The sequence below is a fragment of the Ranitomeya variabilis genome, chromosome 6 (genome assembly GCF_051348905.1).
Source record: "Ranitomeya variabilis isolate aRanVar5 chromosome 6, aRanVar5.hap1, whole genome shotgun sequence".
NCBI lineage: Eukaryota > Metazoa > Chordata > Amphibia > Anura > Dendrobatidae > Ranitomeya > Ranitomeya variabilis.
This window is the reverse complement of record NC_135237.1, coordinates 226092848-226112248: the sequence shown is the minus strand read 5'-3', so window position 1 is coordinate 226112248 and position 19401 is coordinate 226092848. Positions and strand designations below refer to the sequence as shown.

The following is a 19401-nucleotide window of genomic DNA, read 5'->3' as shown; positions in this document are numbered from 1 at the left end:
TAGAAGCCATGGTTGGATAAAATGATTGTGTCTCTATGAACAATATCCGCCTGCTTCTTACAGAAATTCAATTGTATAAAATTTCAGGTTTTAATCCGGCAATATCATGCATGGTTAATACATGCTGTATTTATTCCAAATATTCCAGCCCTAGATAATATATTTCAGGGCTAGATGAGTTATTTAGTTTAACACAACAGCTGCAACTCATTAGTGTAATCCGATACTGCCTGGCTGAAATCACTAAAGAGGCAAACAGTGCCGTGGTGGGAGTCGCTTTCTCTTTAAATACAGGCCAGTCTCCTACACGTTTGACACACACAGAATCTTAAAGGCATTTTCTGCGAGTCTGAATAGCTGTTCTTTGAAAAAGTAAGTGCTAACTGATTTATTTGCTCCCTGATATTGTCATTGCCTGTACAGTATATATTTGTTATATAGTTAATAAACTGAATTTTTGCTAATTCATATATAGTATATATTTGTTATATAGTTAATAAACTGAATCTCTGCTAATTCATGTACAGTGTATATTTGTTATATAGTTAATAAACTGAATCTCTGCTAATTCATGTACAGTATATATTTGTTATATAGTTAATAAACTGAATCTTTGCTAATTCATATATAGTATATATCTGTTATATAGTTAATAAACTGAATCTCTGCTAATTCATGTACAGTATATATTTGTTATATAGTTAATAAACTGAATCTTTGCTAATTCATATATAGTATATATCTGTTATATAGTTAATAAACTGAATCTCTGCTAATTCATGTACAGTATATATTTGTTATATAGTTAATAAACTGAATCTTTGCTAATTCATACATAGTATATATTTGTTATATAGTTAATAAACTGAATCTCTGCTAATTCATGTACAGTATATATTTGTTATATAGTTAAAATCTGTATTTATCGTTTGTATAGATATAGATGAAACTTTACCCCCTTTTTTTTTGTAAGATGGAATTCCAAAATCCCCGCGATCAATACAGCCCTTTTCTTACAAGCACACAACTAGGTATACGGAATATAATGTACAGAGTATTGATTCATTCTGATTAAGTCATTATATTATAAGTAATTTATATTAATTATATATTCATGCATTCTTTCTTATTTAAGAGGAGTGTATGTGTCCCGATTATCGCAATAATTTCGTCACGCAGAATTATGAACCCTTTGAGCACGTAGCTGAGGAACCATGATACCTCTTCACCTTATCACAGGTAATTAGATTCTCCTTTTTGCATTTAGATAGGGAAAAATGTTGTTGTAACACGGTACTAAGACATTTATCATTCCTGTATCGCATGTAAGAAACCTATATATATAATATATATATATATATATATATATATATATATATATATATATATATATATATATATATATATATATATATATATATATATTATCTATGTTAATTTCACACCACAGACAAACACATTTTATATACCGTAACAAATACATTTGTGAGTGCGGCATAAATATGTTTATACTAAGCAAACATAGGTAATAAGTAAGTACGTCAGTTAGGTTGTATTAACATCTATTAACTACTGTATTACACAAATCATGGCATAATAAATACATGGTTAAATTATTGAAACAAATAATGTTGCGATCCATCAATACTATTATTAAAACCGATACAACATAAACAGTGTTATACCGTAAACTATATTATACTGTATCAGCTGATTTAATCCATTGTATGTAAACACGAACGAAGTGCAATTTCTCATACAGATACTGACACGCAGCCATCGCTCTGTATGCCGGAAAACTGGTGCGTTCCCGAACCATGTGAAAATCTGGATTCAGACGTCGAGATCATAGATGTCAAGAACACTGTAATTTCACCGCTACCCGATGCTCCTAAAAGACGTGGAAATTCGTTAAGCAGGTGTCTCAAGAATAGAAAAGGTAATGGTTCACTTGAAATACATACGATTCTCACTTTTGTGTAGAAAATCAGTTCTGTGTTAATAGTTATATTTTATTTACATCTGCTAAACTAGTTGCCAGAAAAATTCAATTTGAAAAAGAGAATATCTCCATCTCAACGAGACAGTTTTGTGTAGAAAATCAATTCTGTGTTAACTAATAGTCATATTTTATTTACATCTGCTAAACTAGTTGCCAGAAAAATTCAATTTGAAAAAGAGAATATCTCCATCTCAACGAGACAGTTTTGTGTAGAAAATCAATTCTGTGTTAACTAATAGTCATATTTTATTTACATCTGCTAAACTAGTTGCCAGAAAAATTCAATTTGAAAAACAGAATATCCCCGTCTCAACGAGTTCGAACAGTGCGCTGTCCATTAAACCAGGAGCTGCGGAGGTGCAATTCCCGCTTCATACTTGTAAGTGTATATCTGGTCTGCTCTATACCGGTTTTATGCAAATATTGTTACAATGATTTCATGGATAACTGTCACAGTTAACTTTTCAAATATTACGCAGGATCACGGATAACACCCGGCGTGCAGCTTTTCCAATTTTACATCGGTTTCGCGGGTAACAGACTCTTTTGTCTTTTCTTTTAGATACGCCGGATCTTCAACCATGAGTTTTGCAGCGGCGTAATTACGGATCTGCACAGAATCAACCACAAAGAGCTAATGCGGCTGTGAGAACAACACCTCTCTCGCCCATCTGTATTGTGGATCGAGAGGAAAGCTACGCGGCACCCAAACACACCGGGGATCCAAGCCCCAAGATTCCACATCAAAAATATAAGAATGTTTCAAGAGAGAGATCTGCGTCGCAGAACGTTAGCCCCTGCATAACTCAGGAAGTCAATAGCATAGTCAGCAGTCCACAAGCTAGTCCTGAAAACAGAGAAATTACGCAGCTCGTCGCTGGTAAGAAGAGTAATAACCGTGGTAATATACGTGTGTGTCAAACTGTACAACCTGCAGATACTGCTCTTGCAGGATCTTCTAGCGATTTTGCCAATGTATTACCTCTAAAGAAACGTTCAGTATCACGCCGCCGTATAAGTAAAAAACAGAAAGTTGCTGAACAATCATCTTACACAGGGAGGCCTGTGTGGGATGATGAACATGTCAAAATGTTTATTGGCATGTCTGCTCAGTACGTCCATACCAAACTCGCACAGCTCAAACTAAAATCTTTCTGTGATACGTATGAAAGACTGATAAATGCATGTCCAACACCTGACATTATCGCCGAGCTATATGATTTTAAACTAAATCATGCCTGTGTACATACACCACCTGTGAATCTAAATAAATCTAAATCCGCCTGACTAAGCTTGGTTGGGCATGGTTTGAAAAAATCCAAAAGATCGCAAGCAGCTAGAAGTGGGCGAAAGACAGTTTACAGCGCTATAACTACACAATATCACCAGAGGCTGTTACATGATTCAACTACAGTTTTACACACCCAAGACAACCCTGGAAGTGTCAACACCAGTGCTGATCCAAATGCTCAGAGCAGTGGGCATCTTGAAACACATACTGAAAATGCGCATGATGCAGCCTCTGTAGGTAATGGTGTTTATGATAATGAAATGGCCGTAGATCGTTCAGACGTTTTACAGCATTTTTATCATCATCAAAGGGCTCTCCGCAATTTCAACGGCCATATACATACGGATCATTTTAGATTTGGAGCGTGTACAATCATTTGTAGAGGCCGAGAATATTGTTCATGACGGCGTTCAGTCATTACTGGATAAAATCATCAGGGACATTGAACCTGGTGACTTTGTACAGTTAAGGCTTGAATGTGGTGATACTTTAGACCCTATTTTCACTACAAAACAAACCCGGGAAGATTTTAATTCCGAATCTTTTTTAAATGCCATTGCCCGCACACTTCAAAGTAACGTTGAATGTCTAGCATCCAATTCGTTAAAGCTAGTCGTCACCATCATTAAAAATAGCGGTGTTGTAAAAAAGGCGCATGAAATCTATAGCGACCAGTCGGATCATTAAACAAAAGAGGCGGTGGTTGTATGATTTTAACACAACAAAAACACAAACATTTTTATAGCGTGTTTTACAACAGCGTATGCGCGGCTAGAGCTCTATTCGCTGCTTGACCGTCTGCAGGAGAGTTGCCTTTATCACGACACAGATTCTGTTATTTTTGTACAGAGAGATGGTGAGTGGCAGCCGCCTTTAGCCGATTACCTGGGGGAGCTGACCAGTGAAATACCCGATGGTACACACATCACAGAATTTGTATCCGCGGGCCCCAAAACTTACGGATACAAACTCAACACCGGTAAAACTGTCTTAAAAGTTAAGGGGATAACACTAAATGTTGGTAACTCTCAATCTATTAATTTCAACAGTCTAAAAGATCTAGTTCTGGACTACCCGAGCAATTCTGACACAGATACACAGAAACGTATTGTTGTACAACAGCCGTCCATTGTAAGAAATAAAAAGTACTGGGAGATTGAAACGAGGCCATTACGCAAAACACAAAAGTGTGTTTATACAAAGCGGCGACTGATGGATACACGCTTGCAACACCCATTCTCATGCATTCTAGCAGGGCCGTCTAATTCTGGAAAGAGCTATTTTGTAAAACAACTGCTGTATAATATTGAAACTAATTTTTCTCAGAAACCTGATAATATTGTTTGGTTTTATTCGTGTTGGCAGAAACTATATAATGAAATCTCTCTCTCTTTTCCCCACGCCAGATTTGTGGAGGGTCTGCCGAATACATTCGTAGATGACGAATTATTCCCACCGGAGAAGGTGAATTTGGCTATTGTTGATGATCTCATGGAGAGTGCTAGTGAAAATTGTGAGATAGAAAAAGCCTTTACCAAGTATGTGCACCACAGAAATCTCAGCATTTTCTACCTGGTCCAAAACATATTTTGTCAGGGTAAGAAAAGCCGTACGATAAATTTAAACACAAAATACATGGTGCTTTTTAATAACCCCCGAGATAAATTACAAATTTTAACTCTAGCTCGTCAGATGTATCCCGGAAAAACACGTTTTTTCCTAGATGCTTTTGAGGATGCCACGCGGGAGTCTTATGGGTATTTGCTTGTAGATTTGAGAGCTAATACCCCTGAGGATCTTCGATTAAGGACCGGATTGTTTCCACCAGCGTTGCCAGCTGTCAATGTTCAAAAGAAAAACACGTCTAAAAAGTGAATTTTAGCCTGGCATCAGACATTCTACGCTGTGTGCGTTGTGATGTAAAGATGTCTGAGAGACTTCGGCGTAACTGGGCTCTCTTAAAAACTCTGGTGAAAGCAACCCCAGCTGTCCGAAAGTCTATTTTGCGCAATGCAAGCAATGATTTAATTACAGCCATAGGCGAGATTGCTTTAAAAATCTTAAAAGGCAGGATTCCGATGAAATAGCGTCAAAAAGGCATATTAAAGAAGTGGCGTAAAGCTATAAGAACCCTGAGTGACAGATCTCAACCCATAAAGAAAAAGAAGCGGCTACTAAAGCAGGCCGGCGGGTTTATCGGCCCTCTTTTAGCTTTTGCAATCCCTATAATAACAAGCCTGCTCGCAGGAAGATAATGGAGCATACAGAGAAAATGTATCTATTCCCCAAACAGGAGCTAGACAAACTAAGACCCGGTGCTACAGTTAACATACGCGACAGTGTTATTCACCGCCTTGATGGTGAAATTAGCGACATTTTACAACGTCGTGACATTCCCGATGATGTGAAAATTAAAATGTATAGCACCGTGCTACAGCGCTACTTGGTGCATACGCGCACAGCTCAAAAGAAGTGACGGCTTTAAATCTCGTTAGCACTCCTGATCCTGGTCAGCAACAATTGTCAAATACCGACTCTGATAAAAATCAAGAGATCGCTGAAATTGTCAGCCATATAAACCAAAGATATAAAAAGAATGCTGAATTTTTACTAAACAGGTTACTGCAGAATATAAATGTTACAGCATGGAATAATAAAGCTGAATTTATTTTCAAAGGATCCGTAATACCAGGGTCTAACTTACTGGATTTGGTACGTAGTACAACGCAGAGCCATGCTCTGACCGGCCGTAATTTGCCTCCGGGTTGGGATTCATTTATGCAGGCTATGGCCGAGCTAAATATATCGTCTACAGTTGTGGGTAATCCCACTACTAGGAAGCTTTTAGATTAATTAAAAATTTCCAGCAGCGAGACACACGCTGTATCTACGCCGCTGAAGTCAGCTCCAACGCCACGTACAATTCAATCTTTACATTCCCCGTCATTAGGCACCACACGAGGAACTCTGCTACCTAAAAAAAGGTCTCTACCGATGCTACAAACCATGTGGCTCACAATGTAAAGAATGTATTGGATAAATACTGTACATGGCTTGTAACACTATATTATTTATTTTGTAAGAAGTGTAATGATGTATATTCATTGTACTTGTGATACTATTTATTTTGTACGAAGTGTGTTGCTGTATGATCCCTGTACTATTTAATGTGTTTGCTTTTATACTCTGTAAGAATTTTATAGTATTGAAATGTCTTTGAGATGTATTTATTTTACAATAAAATCTTTGAAATTTTTACAATACCGTGTCTTTGCTTTTTATAAACGTATAAAACACCGCACTTCATACTTGCGGGTGTTGTAATATGGCCACATACATAATGTGCCCATTATAAAACACATATAAATGAGAATACCACTATCAAACATTACTGCAGAAAGACACGCTCATTCTCCCTATCAACGGATTATCAAATAAGAGTAAACTTAATACAGCATATAAATCTAATATAAAAACAATTACTGGGATAATAATCACTGTATTAACAATATTAAACTATATCAAAAGGGGAGAGCACAGGGAACAGCTTCTGACAGCTGGCAGCCAGGGAGGGGAGGGGTTACACACTCTTGATACACTTTGATAGGGGCGGGTCCACCTGTCAAATTGAGTTTGACGAAACCTCCCTATGCTCTACTACTTGTGCCAGCCTTCAATTCAGCCAGCACAGTCACAGGCACAGCTGATTCTATGAGTCTGAGTCAGAGAGAAGATACGCGCAGGCAACAGCTGACCTGCAAACCACAGTCACCTGTTTCCTGTGCTGAGTTCCCAGCTCCTCTTCTCCAACACCCTGGACAGCGGTGGTCTAAAACTGATTGGTCAAAATGCAGCCAATCAGCATTAGTTGTCTTTGTCTGACCACAGCACAGCTCAGGCAAGGAACTGTGCTGTGATAGGTCAGCTGTCCTGCCCAAGCAGCTGTTAGAATATGTTTTGTTATTGATCATCCGCCATCTTGTTGTGGTTTTCTGGCTGCTGGTCTTTTTCCCTTGGGTTGTCTTAGGTCAGGTGATTGTATCATCCTTTATTACCCAGCACCTGCCTACCAGTCCTTGCTGGACAACAGTGTTAATCCGCTAGAGTTCTGGCTAGGTGCTTTGATAGCTTTCTGTGTTTGATATTGTGCAGTTTTGGGATCTCTGGTTCTGCTATCCTTAGTTTCTGTTTTCAGTTGGTCTCTGTGTTTTCTATTAGGATGTGACCTGTTTTTATACCTAGTCCTTAGGAATGGGTCGCCCACTCCATCGTAGGGTATCAGCCTAGTCTCAGTGCAGGGTCAGTTTTCTCCCCTGCAATTCTAGTTCTGTGTTGCAGTTCCATAACAGCAGCACAGCAGTACTGTATAGAGCAGAGGGACAATGTTGATGGCTGCAGTTTGAGTGGCTGTAAGTAAATAAAATATATGATGGCTGCAGCCTGACTTGTTCTCCAGCCACTGAGGCAGTTAGGGACGTGGGCCACCATGCAACCTAAAGGTAACACAGGGGAAGGGGCCTACAGCAAATTTCCTGTAGGCCCCCTACTCCAATGTTTCACCTGTACTTTCCTCTGGGGCCCCTTCCCCATTGTGCCAATCACCTCTATTTTACTGTGGGTCCCCTTATCCACTCTGAGTAGGCACACAGGAAATTAGATGACACCATGGGGGAGGGAGCCCACAGGAAATTAGAGGTTAAATAGTGGGGGAGGGGGCCGACAGGAAATTAGATGTAAAAGTGGAGGGAGGGGGCCCATAGGAAATTAGGTGACACAGTGGAGGGGGCCCTCAGGTATTTAACACCTTCACAACCTCCGGCTTACATGTATGGTGCATGTTAACTGCCACGGTCCATCTCTGACAGCAGGATATAACACAAGCTGGCATGTGTGCACTTCATTCTCTTGCCCATCAGCGCCCCACAATCATGTCACAGGCGCGCCAATGGTCATGTTGTCATGACAGACGGGGTTCTACTGATGACCCCTGTGCCTGTCATTATGGAGCTCTATGGAAACCCTTTTTGCAGCCAGGCTTCAAAGGAGACCATAATTTCTGCTATATGCAGTGATTTCTCTCGTGTGATGTATTGTATAGAGGATGTGTCCCATGTGGTGTAGTATATAGGGGATCTGTCAGCTCTTCTGTGTGGTGCAGTATTTAGAGGATCTGTCAGCTCTGTTGTGTGGTGTAATATTTAGAGGATCTGTCAGCTCTGTTCTGTGGTGTAATATATAGAGGATCTGTAAGCTCTCATGTGTGGAGCAGTATATAGAGGAACGGTCAATTCTCCTGTTTAAGTGTAGTACCGTATATAGAGGATCTGTCAGCTCTCCTGTGTGGTGTAGTATATAGAGGATCTGTCAGCTCTCATGTGTGGTGTAGTATATAGAGGAACTGTCCTGTGTAGTGTAGCGAAGTGTAGTATATAGAGGATTTCTAAGCTCTCCTGTGTGGTGTAGTATATAGATGATCTGTCAGCTCTCATGTGTGGTGGAGTATATTAAGGAACTGTCCTTTATAGTGTAGCAAAGTGTAGTATATAGAGGATCTCTAAGCTCTCGTGTTGGTATAGCATATAGAGAATTTGTCAGCTCTCCTATGTGGCATAGTATATAGTGGATCTGTCAGTTCTCCTGTGTGGTGTAGTATATAGAGGATCTGTCAGCTCTCCTGTGTGGTGTAGTATATAGAGGATCTGTCAGTTCTCCTGTGCTGTGTGTTGTGAATTTGGATTTTGGGCTCCCCCGGTGGCCACTGGTGGAATTGAACTGGTGTGCATCATCCCCTCTGTTCACCTGTTTCCATCAGGATGTGGGAGTCGCTATTTAGCCTTGCTCCTCTGTCACTTCCATGCCGGTCAACATTGTAATCAGAAGCCTTTCTGTGCATGTTCCTGCTGCTAGACAACTCCAGCTAAGTTGGACTTTAGTCCTCTTTTTTTTTTGCATTTTGTTCCAGTTCACAGCTGTAGTTTCGTTTCTGTGTCTGGAAAGCTCTTGTGATCTGAAATTGCCACTCTGATGTTATGAGTTAATACTAGAGTCTTAAAGTAATTTCAGGATGGTGTTTTGATAGGGTTTTCAGCTGACCATGAAAGTGCCCTTTCTGTCTTCCTGCTATCTAGTAAGCGGACCTCAATTTTGCTAAACCTATTTTCATACTACGTTTGTCTTTTTCATCTAAAATCACCGCCAATATATGTGGGGGCCTCTGTCTGCCTTTCGGGGAAATTTCTCTAGAGGTGAGCCAGGACTATATTTTCCTCTGCCAGGATTAGTTAGTCCTCCGGCCGGCGCTGGGCGTCTAGGGATAAAACGTAGGCAACGCTACCCGGCTACTGTTAATTGTGCGGCAGGTTTAGTTCATGGTCAGTTTAGTTTCCATCCTTCCAAGAGCTAGTTCTTATGTTTGCTGGGCTATGTTCTCTTGCCATTGAGAACCATAACAGCTGTGTAGTATATAGAGGATCTGTCAGTTCTTCTGTGTGGTGTGTTATACATTGGATCTGGCAGTTCTTCTTTGTGGTGTAGCGTATAGAGGATCTGTCTGCTCTCCTGTGTGGTGTAGTATATATAGGATCTGTCAGCTCTCCTGGGTGGCATAGCATATTGAGGATCTGTCAGCCCTCCTGGGTGGCATAGCATATTGAGGATCTGTCAGCTCTCCTGTGTGTAGTTTATAGAAGATCTGTTGTTTGTCTTATGTAGTGTAGAATATAAAGGATTTGTCATTGTCAGTTCACCTGTGTGGTATAGTATATAGAAGATCTGTGAGTTCTCGTGTTGTGTTTTTTTTTTTTAAATCATGTATTTTTTATTAAAGCATATGGTACGCCATTAACACAGTCCGATACAATTTCCAGACAAATACCATACATTAGATACATGACCTGATAATATATTTTCATTTTACTAAACAACACCCTTAGGGTACCGTCACACAGTGCAATTTTGATCGCTACAACGGCACGATTCGTGACGTTCCAGCGATGCATTTACGATATCGCTGTGTCTGACACGCTACTGCGATCCGGATCCCCGCTGAGAATCGTACGTCGTAGCAGATCGTTTGAAACTTTCTTTCGTCGTCTAGTGTCCCGCTGTGGCGGCATGATTGCATTGTGTGACACAGGTTGTATACGATGTGCGCACAGTAACCAACGGCTTCTACATCGCAAATACGTCATGAAATTATCGCTCCAGCGCCGTGTATTGCAACGTGTGACCGCAGTATACGACGCTGGAGCGATACTTATACGACGCTGCAACGTCACGAATCGTGCCGTCGTAGCGATGAAAATGGCACTGTGTGACGGTACCCTTACCACCTAACCAACCCCCTCTCCCTCCCCCCAATGTATTGCCCATTATCCAATACAACCATCTGACAGCATCACCTCTTGAGAAAAGATAACAAGCTTTACAAAAACACAATGTGCAAAGAAAAAAAAAAAAGGAGGCTAAAAGAAGCCACAGCCAGCTCACTGATCTATGCAGGTGCACGGAACTTCATCTCGGACTGGGTTGAGTGTACGTAACGATACAAGGAAAGCGTTCCAGCTCCATAAAATATAGATACTTTATTTCTTCATTAAAAGTTGATACAGCATACTAGGTCCTTGCCTTGGTGCAAATGTGCCAGTACAAAGTGCATGTGACGCGTTTCGATCGTACCCGATCTTAGTCAATGCATAGTTTCCAAAGTTCGCGCTAATTGTTATCAAGTGTTCATGGACCAATCCAGTGGTCAGAACTGGTCACGTGATTGTTGCCACAGGTCCTGAACGTATAAACTTCACTGCAGCTGCGAGAATTTCGTATAAGTGCGGTGAAGTGATAACAATTGACAATACAATGCTCATAATAAAAACACACAGTGATAATTACAATAATAAATACCTAAACATTACAAAAATTGATAACACTTAGCAATAATGATACATGATCTAGTTTTTTCGATTAAGACCAGATGGATATCTTTACGTACACTCATCCCAGTCCGAGATGAAGTTCCGTGCACCTGCATAGATCGGTGAGCTGGCTGTGGCTTCTTTTAGCCTCCTTTTTTTTTTTTTCTTTGCACATTGCACTTTCTGGACTTTGCCGAAGTCTCCTGATTTAATCCTGCCATATAATTGTATTGCAAATGTTGACAGTACAAAGTTTATAAGGTCATCATGAATATTAACGATAGATCAGCGAAGGCTGCACAAGTTTTTGGTGACCTTAGCAGCACTCCAGCTGAGAATTCTGACCTCTCTACGCATACAGTTAGGTCCATATATATTTGGACAGAGACAACATTTTTCTAATTTTGGTTATAGAGATTACCAAAATGAATTTTAAACAAAACAATTCAGATGCAGCTGAAGTTCAGACTTTCAGCTTTCATTTGAGAGTATCCACATTAAAATTGGATGAAGGGTTTAGGAGTTTCAGTTCCTTAACATGTGCCACCCTGTTTTTAACCCCTTCCCGACCCATGACGCCACATAGGCGTCATGAAAACCCGTGCCAATCCGACCCATGACGCCTATGTGGAGTCATGGAATGATCGCGTCCCTGCAGATCGGGTGAAGGGGTTAACTCCTATTTTACCCGATCTGCAGGGAGAGGGGGAGTGGTACTTCAGCCCAGGGGGGGTGGCTTCACCCCCCCGTGGCTACGATCGCTCTGATTGGCTGTTGAAAGTGAAACTGCCAATCAGAGCGATTTGTAATATTTCACCTAAAAAACTGGTGAAATATTACAATCCAGCCATGGCCGATGCTGCAATATCATCGGCCATGGCTGGAAAACCTGAAGTCACCCCCCCCCACACCCACCGATCGCCCCCCCAGCCCTCCGTTAGTCCTCCGGTCCCCTCCGTCCGCCTGCCGGCTCCCCCGTCCTGCTGTCCGCTCCCCCGTCCTCCTGCCCGCTCCCCCCCTGCTCCTATGTCACCCCCCCGTGCTCCGACGCCCCCCCCGTGCCCCGATCTCCCCCCCCTTATACTTACCGAGGCTCCCGGTCCCCGTCCGCCTCCATCATGGGCGCCGCCATCTTCCAAAATGGCGGGCGCATGCTCAGTGCGCCCGCCGGCCGGCAGATTCATTAGAGGTACATTTTGATCGCTGTGGTAGGTTCTATCACAGCGATCAAAATAAAAAAATAATAAATAAACCCCCCCCCCTTTATCACCCCCATAGGTAGGGACAATAATAAAATAAAGAAAATATTTTTTTTTCTTTTTCCACTAGGGTTAGGGTTAGAACTAGGGGTAGGGTTAGGGGTAGGGTTAGGGTTACGGGTAGGGTTAGGGTTAGGGGTAGGGTTATGGCATGTGCACACAGAGCGGATCGGCCGCGGATCCGCAGCGGATCGGCCGCGGATCCGCAGCGGATCGGCAGCGGATCGGCAGCGGATCCGCAGCGGATCCGCAGCGGATTGGCAGCGGATCCGCAGCGGATTGGCAGCGGATCGGCAGCGGATCGGCAGCGGATCCGCAGCGGATCGGCAGCGGATCGGCCGCGGATCCGCAGCGGATCGGCAGCGGATCGGCAGCGGATCGGCAGCGGATCCGCAGCGGATCCGCAGCGGATCCGCAGCGGATCCGCAGCGGATCGGCAGCGGATCCGCAGCGGATTGTCAGCGGATCTGCAGCGGATCCGCAGCGGATCCGCAGCGGATTGGCCGCGGATCCGCAGCGGATTGGCAGCGGATTGGCCGCGGATCCGCAGCGGATTGGCCGCTGCAAATTCGAAGCAGTTTTCCATCAGGTTTACAGTACCATGTACACCTAAGGAAAACCAAATCCGCTGTGCCCATGGTGCGGAAAATTCCGTGCAGAAACGCTGCGTTGTATTTTCCGCAGCATGTCAATTCTTTGTGCGGATTCCGCAGCGTTTTACACCTGTTCCTCAATAGGAATCCGCAGGTGAAATCTGCACAAAAAAACACTGGAAATCTGCTGTAAATCCGCAGGTAAAACGCAGTGCCTTTTACCTGCAGATTTTTCAAAAATCATGCGGAAAAATCTCACACGAATCCGCAACGTGGGCACATAGCCTTAGGGTTAGGGTTGGAATTAGAGTTAGGGTTGGAATTAGGGCTAGGGTTTGAAATAGGGTTAAGATTAGGCTTGTGGTTAGGGTTACGGATAGGGTTAGGGGTGTGTTGGGGTTACAGTTGTGGTTAGGGTTGGGATTAGGGTTACGGTTGGGATTAGGGTTAGGATTAGGGTTGGAATTAGGGTTACGGGTGTGTTGCGGTTAGGGTTGTGGTTAGGGGTGTGTTGGGGTTAAGGTTGTGATTAGGGTTATGGCTACAGTTGGGATTAGGATTAGGGGTGTGTTGGGGTTAGTGTTGAAGTTAGAATTGAGGGGTTTCCACTGTTTAGGCACATCAGGGGTCTCCAAACGCAACATGGCGCCACCATTGATTCCAGCCAATCTTGCGTTCAAAAAGTCAAATGGTGCTCCCGCCCTTCCAAGCCCCGACGTGCGCCCAAACAGTGGTTTACCCCCACATTTGGGGTACCAGCGTACTCAGGACAAACTGGGCAACAACTGTTGGGGTCTAATTTCTCCTGTTACCCTTGCAAAAATAAAAAATTACTTGCTAAAACATAATTTTTGAGGAAAGAACAATTATTTTTTATTTTCACGGCTCTGCGTTATAAACTTCTGTGAAGCACTTGGGGGTTGAAAGTGCTCACCACACATCTAGATAAGTTCCTTCGGGGGTCTAGTTTCCAAAATGGGGTCACTTGTGGGGTGTTTCTACTGTTTAGGTACATCAGGGGCTCTGCAAATGCAATGTGACGCCCGCAGACCATTCCATCAAAGTCTGCATTTCAAATGTCACTACTTCCCTTCCGAGCCCTGACGTGTGCCCAAACAGTGGTTTACCCCCACATATGGGGTATCAGCGTACTCACAACAAACTGGGCAACAAATATTGGGGTCCAAATTCTTCTGTTACCCTTGTGAAAATAAAAAATTGCTTGCTAAAACATCTTTTTTGAGGAAAGAAAAATGATTTTTTATTTTCACGGCTCTGCGTTGTAAACTTCTGTGAAGCACTTGGGGGTTGAACGTGCTCACCACACATCTAGATAAGTTCCTTGGGGGGTCTAGTTTCCAAAATGGGGTCACTTGTGGGGGGTTTCTACTGTTTAGGCATATCAGGGGCTCTGCAAACGCAACCTGACGCCCGCAGAGCATTCCATCAATGTCTGCATTTCAAAACGTCACTACTTCCCTTCCGAACCCCGACGTGTGCCAAAACAGTGGTTTACCCCCACATATGGGGTATCAGCGTACTCAGGAGAAACTGGACAACAACTTTTGGGGTCCAATTTCTCCTGTTACTCTTGCAAAAATAAAAAAATTCTGGGCTAAAAAAATATTTTTGAGGAAAGGAAACACATTTTTTATTTTCACGGCTCTGCGTTATAAACTTCTGTGAAGCACTTGGGGGTTCAAAGTGCTCACTACACATCTAGATAAGTTCCCTTGGGGGTCTAGTTTCCAAAATGGAGTCAATTGTGGGGAGTTCCTACTGTTTAGGCACATCAGGGGCTCTGCAAACGCAACCTGACGCCCGCAGAGCATTCCATCAAAGTCTGCATTTCAAAACGTCACTACTTCCCTTCCGAACCCTGACGTGTGCCAAAACAGTGGTTTACCCCCACATATGGGGTATCAGCGTACTCAGGAGAAACTGGACAACAACTTTTGGGGTCCAATTTCTCCTGTTACCCTTGGGAAAATAAAAAATTGTGGGCTAAAAAATCATTTTTGAGAAAAGAAAAATTATTTTTTATTTTCATGGCTCTGCGTTATAAACTTCTGTGAAGCACTTGGGGGTTCAAAGTGCTCACCACACATCTAGATTAGTTCCTTGGGAGGTCTAGTTTCCAAAATGGGGTCACTTGTGCGGGAGCTCCAATGTTTAGGCACACAGGGGCTCTCCAAACGCGACATGGTGTCCGCTAATGATTGGAGCTAATTTTCCATTCAAAAAGCCAAATGGCGTGCCTTCCCTTCCGAGCCCTGCCGTGCGCCCAAACAGTGGTTTACCCCCACATATGGGGTATCATCGTACTCAGAACAAACTGGACAAAAACATTTGGGGTCCAATTTCTCCTATTACCCTTGGGAAAATAAAAAATTCTGGGCTAAAAATCATTTTTGAGGAAAGAAAAATTATTTTTTTATTTTCACGGCTCTGCGTTATAAACTTCTGTGAAGCACCTGGGGGTTATAAGTGCTCACTATGCATCTAGATAAGTTTCCTGGGGGGTCTAGTTTCCAAAATGGGGTCACTTGTAGGGGAGCTCCAATGTTTAGGCACACAGGGGCTCTCCAAACGCGACATGGTGTCCGCTAACGATTGGAGCTAATTTTCCATTCAAAAAGTCAAATGGCACGCCTCCCCTTCCGAGCCTTGCCGTGCACCCAAACAGTGGTTTACCCCCACATATGAGGTATCGGCATACTCAGGAGAAATTGCCCAACAAATTTTAGGATCCATTTTATCCTGTTGCCCATGTGAAAATGAAAGAATTGAGGCTAAAAGAAATTTTGTGTGAAAAAAAAGTACTTTTTCATTTTTGCGGATCAATTTGTGAAGCACCTGGGGGTTTAAAGTGCTCACTATGCCTCTGGATGAGTTCCTTGGGGGGTCTAGTTTCCAAAATGGGGTCACTTGTGGAGGAGCTCCAATGTTTAGGCACACAGGAGCTTTCCAAACGCGACATGGTGTCCGCTAACGATGGAGATAATTTTCCATTCAAAAAGTCAAATGGCGCTCCTTCCCTTCCGAGCCTTACCATGTGCCCAAACAGTGGTTTACCCCCACATGTAAGGTATTGGTGTACTCAGGAGAAATTGCCCAACAAAATTTAGGATCCATTTTATCCTGTTGCCCATGTGAAAATGAAAAAATTGAGGCTAAAATAATTTTTTTGTGAAAAAAAAGTACTTTTTCATTTTTACGCATCAATTTGTGAAGCACCTGGGGGTTTAAAGTGCTCACTATGCTTCTAGATAAGTTCCTTGGGGGGTCTAGTTTCCAAAATGTGGTCACTTGTGGGGGAGCTCCAATGTTTAGGCACACGGGGGCTCTCCAAACGCGACATGGTGTCCGCTAAAGATTGGAGCCAATTTTTCATTAAAAAAGTCAAATGGCGCTCCTTCCCTTCCGAGCCCTGCCGTGCGCCCAAACAGTGGTTTACCCCCACATATGAGGTATCAGCGTACTCAGGACAAATTGGACAACAACGTCCCTGGTCCAGTTTCTCCTTTTACCCTTGGGAAAATAAAGATCATTTTTGTGACTAAAAAGTTAAATGTTCATTTTTTACTTCCATGTTGCTTCTGCTGCTGTGAAACACCTGAAGGGTTAATAAACTTCTTGAATGTGGTTTTGAGCACCTTGAGGGGTGCAGTTTTTAGAATGGTGTCACTTTTGGGTATTTTCAGCCATATAGAACCCTCAAAATGACTTCAAATGTGAGGTGGTCCCTAAAAAAAATGGTTTTGTAAATTTTGTTTTAAAAATGAGAAATCACTGGTCAAATTTTAACCCTTATAACTTCCTAGCAAAAAAAAAAATTGTTTCCAAAATTGTGCTGATGTAAAGTAGACATGTGGGAAACGTTATTTATTAACTATTTTGTGTCACATAACTCTCTGGTTTAACAGAATAAAAATTCAAAATGTGAAAATTGCGAAATTTTCAAATTTTTTGCCAAATTTCCGTTTTTTTCACAAATAAACTCAAAAATTATCGACCTAAATTTACCACTAACATGAAGCCCAATATGTCACGAAAAAACAATCTCAGAATCGCTAGGATCCGTTGAAGCGTTCCTGAGTTATTACCTCATAAAGGGACACTGGTCAGAATTGCAAAAAACGGCAAGGTCATTAAGGCCAAAATAGGCTGGGTCATGAAGGGGTTAAAGGGTCCAAAAGTAATTGGACAGATTCAATAATTTTAATTTTTAGTACTTGGTTGAAAACCCTTTGTTGGCCATGACTGCCTGAAGCCTTGAACTCATGAACATCACCAGACGCTGTGTTTCCTCCTTTTTGATGCTCTGCCAGGCCTTCACTGTGGTGGTTTTCAGTTGCTGTTTGTTTGTGGGCCTTTTTGTCTGAAGTTTAGACTTTAACAAGTGAAATGCATGCTCAATTGGGTTGAGATCAGGTGACTGACTTGGCCATTCAAGAATATTCCACTTCTTTGCTTTAATAAACTCCTGGGTTGCTTTGTCTTTATGTTTTGGGTCATTGTCCATCTGTAGTATGAAACGACGACCAATCAGTTTGGCTGCATTTGGCTGGATCTGAGCACACAGGATGTCTCTGAATACCTCAGAATTCATTCGGCTGCTTTTGTCCTGTGTCACATCATCAATAAACACTAGTGACCCAGTGCCACTGGCAGCCATGCATGCCCAAGCCATCACACTGCCTCCGCCGTGTTTTACAGATGATGTGGTATGCTTTGGATCATGAGCTGTACCACGTCTTTGCCATACTTTTCTCTTTCCATCATTCTGGTAGAGGTTGATCTTGGTTTCATCTGTCCAAAGAATGTTCTTCCAGAACTGTGCTGGTTTTTTTAGATGTTTTTTAGCAAAGTCCAGTCTAGCCTTTTTATTCTTGATTCTTATGAGTGGCTTGCACCGTGCAGTGAACCCTCTGTATTTACTTTCATGCAGTCTTCTCTTTATAGTAGATTTGGATATTGATACACCTACCTCCTGGAGAGTATTGTTCACTTGGTTGGCTGTTGTGAAGGGGTTTCTCTTCACCATGGAGATTATTCTGCGATCATCCACCACTGTTGTCTTCCGTGGACGCCCAGGTCTTTTTGCATTGATGAGTTCACCAGTGCTTTCTTTCTTTCTCAGGATGTACCAAACTGTAGATTTTGCCACTCCTAATATTGTAGCAATTTCTCAGATGGGTTTTTTCTGTTTTCGCAGCTTAAGGATGGCTTGTTTCACCTGCATGGAGAGCTCCTTTGACCGCATGTTTCCTTCACAGCAAAACCTTCCAAATGCAAGCACCACACCTCAAATCAACTCCAGGCCTTTTATCTTCTTAATTGAGAATGACCTAACAAAGTTATTGCCCACACCTGTCCATGAAATAGCCTTGGAGTCAATTGTCCAATTACTTTTGGTCCCTTTAAAAACAGGGTGGCACATGTTAAGGAGCTGAAATGCCTAAACCCTTCATCCAATTTTAATGTGGATACCCACAAATGAAAGCTGAAAGTCTGAACTTCAACTGCATCTGATATGTTTTGTTTAAAATGCATTGTGGTAATGTCTATAACCAAAATTAGAAAAATGTTGTCTCTGTCCAAATATATATGGACCTAACTGTATATTGGAATTAGAAAAACTATCCAAACAGGAAATGAAAATCTGGTGGAATAACACCACGTTGCACAACTATTTAGCCAAAGACATGATTCCACGAGGCCTAAGAATAAAAAAAGTCTCCACAGTGATGTATTCAGAAGATTTCCAAAGGGAATGGAATCAGCTACTAACAAACAAAAAAACATTGAAGAAATAACCATCACTATTGACAATTTTAAAAATTCCTCACAGTTCGAATTATCAATGAAAAGAATGAAAGAGAATATTAGTGCGCTGGAAACTGAAATTATGGACCGTAAAAAACGGAAATTTGAAAGGGATCTAAAAGATTATGCCTCTGATAAAGTTTATAATTGGGGCGAGTGGGATAGAAGTTACAAATCCCCGAGATCCATACTAAAAACTAGTTCAGCTCATAGAAAATCGTCCAGCAAATCGCAAGTTGGTTTTGTTTCATCAGATGCTGAATCGTCGGATGCCAATTTGAGTACATCGGATATATCTTTGGACAACAACACGTGGGAAAATAGGAGAACTTTTTATAAACCGTCAAAAAACGGAAAAGACGGGGCGGCAGAAAACACAAAAAGCATGCCGAGAATGACCACCAGATACAAGGGCAAGCAGAAAAGGAAATAAAATGCAATGTTATTAACCTATATACATTGGAACTATCGAAGGATCAACTGGATGTTTTGTCCTTAGGTTTGAACTTTGTAC

General features: G+C 42.0%; 1 protein-coding gene and 1 long non-coding RNA gene across 2 annotated transcripts in view; both read left to right on the top strand.

Annotated features, from left to right (window-relative positions):
- Window positions 1-19401, top strand: part of TRIO (trio Rho guanine nucleotide exchange factor) — a 3555343-nt gene that overhangs the window by 1536064 nt on the left and 1999878 nt on the right.
- LOC143782243 (uncharacterized) lies at window positions 1587-6545 on the top strand. The gene is made up of 3 exons (XR_013216902.1): window positions 1587-1939; window positions 2271-2381; window positions 2565-6545. It is a non-coding gene; the product is annotated as an uncharacterized LOC143782243 (long non-coding RNA).